At 33.0% G+C, this 5672-nt stretch overlaps 1 pseudogene; it reads right to left on the bottom strand.

The window, feature by feature from the left end:
- Window positions 1-3631: 3631 nt before the first annotated feature.
- Window positions 3632-4269, bottom strand: LOC120116444 (annotated as a pseudogene).
- Window positions 4270-5672: the final 1403 nt, after the last annotated feature.

Genomic DNA, 5672 nt, shown 5'->3' with positions numbered 1-5672 from the left:
TGAAGAGTCTTGGAGAAAGCGGTTGTTGAACAATTCTCATAGTAACGAGCCCATGAAATACTATTGTGCATTAGAATTTCATCAGCAAGTGTATTTGTAACATCCCAAATACCATATTAGTAACAAATTTGAAAGATTTTAAAAGTTTGTGATCAAATTAGATAAATTGAAAAGTTCAGGGACTTAATCAAGATATCTTTATGTAGGATTGAATAACAAAAAGAGGAAGCTAGAGGGGCATATTGGTCATTAGATAAGGAAAATATAATTAATAAATTATTGTGGTTATATTATAACCACGTGTAGTTGTGGGAGGCAAAAACCAAAATTCAAGAGAACTCTTCATCTTCTTCCACCTTCAGCCGTTAGACCCATTTGGAAAAGGTGAATTTCATGTTAGTTGATTATTTCTTAAATTTAAGCTTGGTTTATGTTCTTTAGATAATACTTAAGCTTAAGGAAAGCTTAAAATTTCTTAAAACCAAAAGATGAAGGAGTTAGGAATGATTTAATAAAAGAGGTGGTTAAGTGAAATTATGAAGAGAAGTTAGTAAGTGAAGTTTGAGACTAAATTTGACTTGTCATTAGTTAGAATAAGAAGTATAAGGTGTTAGAAATGAAATTAGAACATGTTTGAAATTTAACAAGATATTTGGTTTCATGAATTTGGATGAGATATTGAAGGTAATGATGTGTTATATAGATATAAACTGATTTGGGTAAGTGTAGTTAAGTTTAGAGGAAAGAAGGGAGTTCATAATGGAAGGTTGAAGTAAGTATTGGTAAATTTTTGAGTTTACGGAGTGACTTCTGGCAAGGAGTATCGGTACTGATGCATCCAGTACCGATACTCCAAAGGGAAATGGGTGATATTTTGAGTAGGATATCGATACTTTATGAACAGTATAGATACCATAAGCTAAAAGATGATAAGATATTCAAGGAGCATCGATACCTAAGGGGTAGTATCGATACCATTAGGCAAGTATCGATACCATTTTTGAAATAAATTCCAGAATCGGGAAAAGGTATCGATACCAAAGCACGGTATCGATACCACAGTAAAGGAAGTATCGGTACCATACTTTGGGTATCGATATTACTCAAAGTGAAAAGGTGAATTAGATACTTCTTTTAGCTTAGATTATTGATGATTGATTCATAAGGTTTAGAATTTTAATATTCGTATCAAATGTACATTGGTGTAGTTATCAAACATAAGCAAGTTCTGGAACAGTCTAAGAGTTAATTAAGATCGATCAATTGAGAGATAACAATTTATAGGAGTTGATTTGGACTAAGGTGAGTGCATCATATAGTATAGATGTTGTTTTATGGAAATAAGACTTGTGACAAGTCTATTTCCTATATTAAATTTCATGGCTCAATAGTTATGAACATGCATATGTTATGATCATTATGAGTACATGCACAAGTGATATATGTTTATATGTTTTGATATATGCTATGTGATCCATGTGAACATAAATGAACAAACATAAGCTATATGATATGAGATAAATGATTATATGCACATATGATATATGTTTTGAGAAATTATATGAGTTATATGAGTACCTGTATGCGTGATGAAGTAGTTGACTAGATGAACACATTAAACATATAAATGTTTAAGCCCATGTTATGTGATATGAGAGTTGTGGGTATAATTGGCATGCCCAAAGTCGAGGGTTCTACGAGGTCCTTCGAGACATATATGAGGTCCTTCGGGACAATTTTATATGACACTCAATGCAAATTTATACGAGCTGTGATGACAGCATATGTGCACAACCTCAATGTACTCGCATACCTTAAGTTCTCAGTAATGTACATGGGCGCATAAAAGATTTACAAATAATTTACTTTCTTATAAGATGTCATGTTATTATTTGTTAATGATTGATCATATATGATATGGTTGAATAGTGATATAATGGTTGTGATTGCATACAAAATAATTGGATTGCATGTTCATGATTTAGGAAATGCATTATTGTATTATGTCTCACTAATTGTGTGACTTGCGTGTGAGGGTTTCACACGTAGGTACCAAGAAGCAGGAAGATCAGAATTAGGATTAGCAGAGACAACATACCTCTACCAGCAAATCAAAAGTAATTTACACAGTATGTATTTTGTTGTAATAATTGTGTTGTCATGTAAACAGATGGGTGAATTACATATGCTCTGATCACTTTTGTAAATATACAATATTCTATTCATGTGAATTATTGAATTTATTTACTTTTCAAAAGAAGTTGAATGATGTTTGTCTATTTTGGTTAAAGGTTTTATCATATTTATTCACATGTATATTTAAAATTTTAATTATTTCTTCAATAAGAATATTTTGAAAAGTCAATGTGACACTTCAGATTCGTATTCGGGTTGAGTACGGGTTAGGAGTGTTACAGTATTCCCATTGAAGATCTCGTCATTGCGGTTCTTCCATAGCTGCCATGTGATGGATGCGAAGAGGGTTGACCATTGTATTCCTTCATTTGACGTGATGCTATGTGAAGATAGGTTTTTGAGCATCCAGTCTATTAAATCCAGTGAGAAAAACTCGGGGGTATATTCCCGAGGCATGACTTGTATCCATATTCGGATGGCTATGTGGCAATCTCGTAAAACATGGAGGGTTGTTTCTTGGGGGGATCCGCATGCATGGCAGGAAGGATTGTTGGACAGGGAACGGCGGCATCTTTCGTGGTTTATCATGAGCTTTTCCTTATAAGCTAGCCAAAGGAATACTCGAAGGCGTTGGGGGATGTGCGAACGTCAAATGACTTTCCAAATTGGGTTGGCTTAGCTCCATTCCAGCTATGTTCTGTTAGCCATTTGTCGGTATAGGCTTACCTTTCTTTCATTGCATGTACTGCTCTTAGCTATCTGATTTGTTAATTTCATTCCCAATTGTTGCTTTGCTTCTGTTAACAGCATTAAATAAAGGGTTAATTAAATATCCGATACATGAATTATATCCACTTTTTAATGTTATATAGATATTATTTTCAATTTTTAATTATATTAATTAAGAAAAATGTCTAAATTATACAATTCTTTTTTGTTTTATGCGCTTAAAGTTCTAAAGTTGAACTGTCAACATCCGTTAAAAAATTCGTCACTCAATTATTACTTGACATGTGACATGGTTTTTAATTTCTTTAAATTTTTTAATTTGAAAGAAAATTTTAAAACTTTTAATTTCTAAAAAGAAAACTTGAAAATCCTTTATTCTTCACAAAAAGTCAACTTCTGAAATTCCTTTTCTTTTAATAACCATGAAGCCCTAAAATATTTTCTCCTCTCATACTCAGTCGTCACTAATCACCACTCCACCATTACAGTAATGAATAAAACCACAAGTCTAAACATTGTCAGGAACTTTAAATTGTCAAAATAATTTCATGGAAGGGAACCAAGATTAATTTGTCAATTTTTAGAGGAGACAAGGAGTAACTTTATCTCTTTATTAAATACAATATTTTACAATTTTGAGACCAACGTTTACCCAATTAGGGGGACTAAAGGGAAATTTTACCGTTTCATTTACTAAAAATATAATTTTGATGATTAAAAGAAAATATTATGAAAATAGAATTAAAAAAACGATGGTTTACTTGATGATAAATTACAAGAAATATCCACAAGGGTGAGACAGAGACACTTATTAAGAAAGTACATTAGCACAAGCCCTAAACGATGATTTCATATGGAATTTATGAAATTCAATTCTCATCAACAGTTTTTTTTAATAAATGATTACCGAATAAAATCATAATTCAGTTTCAACGTATCAAATGAGGAAAACCAGAGATCAATGAATTAAAGCCACAAAGCCCCGACATCTTTCAATTCAGGAACCAGTTCTCCACTAATATGAGTAGCCATAACTTTATCCAAACTCCCAAACAATCTCCCACCAATAAACACGGCCGGAAACTGCACCGTTTTGCCCTTTCAACCACTCCCTTGATCACAACAATCCATCATCCCCAATTCACTCAAAACGCCAAGCTCATCCTCCTCATCGACCTCGCAAACCGCAGGGTTCACACCCAACGCCAGCAGCAAACGCCTCACCACGTGGCTCATGCAACAACCCTTCCTCGAAAACACAATCACCGCGTTCTCCGAAACCATACCGACCATGTCTTTGCTGCCGGTGGTGCTCGGTGGTACGACTTTCGTCGACGAGGCGGGTCCGGAAGTCGTGTCGACGCATGGCAGAGGCCATGATTTGTACGGAATCGCCTACTGCATGCTCGAAATCGATGGTTTGAAGTAGCTAACAGAAGGAGAAGAAACGCAAGCTGGTGCTCATGGAAGATGAGAAGGGATAATATATATACACACACACGCATACAAGGTTTGAAAGGGTCAGGTTTTCAACGGTAACGCGTCCGTGGTAACAAGGGCTTAATGGCTGACGTCGATGTAGTGTTATGGATTTTGTCGTGGCGTTACTGTAGGTGCTTTCGATTTTATATATTTTTATTATACATCTAATTACGTAGTTGCTTCGTGTGACTGATGGCGACTTCTTTTGTAATGAAATTAATATGGTAAAGGGTTTTTAATTTTGTTAGTTGTCAAAAAAAGGAGTGTTGAAAGGCCATGAGAAATAGTGAAATTGAGTAATGGTATATGTCATCAGCATGCTATTAAAGAAGCACCATGTACAAATGAACCTTTTCTTCATTACAAAGAATAAATCCCATGCCTCTGTCACGTATACTTGTGCTATGATCTCCAACTCTACATTCACAGATGAAGTCAAACTCAAACATTAAGAGAGTTAAGAATGTTAAGATAAAAAAGGAAAAAAGTTAAATTAAAATTTTAAATTTTATTTATTTAAAGAAAATATTATCTTTTTTATAATTCAACTCTATTCTACGTGATTAATCTTAATTTTTTTTATTAATCTGAAATAAACACTACATTATTCATTACCCGTGATTCGTTGAAAAGATTTAACAACATGTAGATTAGTGTACGTGACCCACACACACGCCCAGTGGCTCATTGCTGCCGGAAGGTACCAGACGTAACCTTGCCAATTACCTTACATCACCTAACGTACGCTGTGAGGTCACGTCATGGGCCCGCTATTTGCCCAGAATATCAATTCCTTTCCATTTTCTCCATAATTTATTGCCATAAATTTATTTGTAAAATATAAAGGTTTAAATATGATACATAAACTTTTGATATATTTAAATCAAATTTAAAAGCGTTGTAATTGTCAAAATAAATAAATCTAAGTCTTAATTTAAATAAATAAAATAATAGAATAGAATAGTATAGAAAAATAGAGTCGATCAACAAGGATTAAGAAATTTCCAATTAAATCTGATTTGATCTCTAACAAAACAAATCTATAAAATAAAATAAAAAGTGGGTTATATTGAATTTAATTGAATAAACTAAAATTCAATAAAAATAAAAAAGCAATAAAAATAAATAATTGAAAGAGATAATTATAGGAAATAACCTCTAGTTTCACTTTGACTAGACTCATTTTGGTCCTTAAAATAAATTTTACTTTGAAATCTTGTCGGTTACAGTCTACAAAGCTCAACCCTTGTAATTTGATCTTATATCATGTGAATTAATCTTCAAAATCAATTCTTGAAAATTAATCCTACTTTGGATTTAACTTT

This window comes from Hibiscus syriacus, unplaced genomic scaffold (genome assembly GCF_006381635.1).
Source record: "Hibiscus syriacus cultivar Baekdansim isolate YM2019G1 unplaced genomic scaffold, ASM638163v2 tig00000916_pilon, whole genome shotgun sequence".
Taxonomy (NCBI): domain Eukaryota; kingdom Viridiplantae; phylum Streptophyta; class Magnoliopsida; order Malvales; family Malvaceae; genus Hibiscus; species Hibiscus syriacus.
Note: the sequence above shows the minus strand (reverse complement) of the source record. Positions and strands in the feature narration are given on the sequence as shown.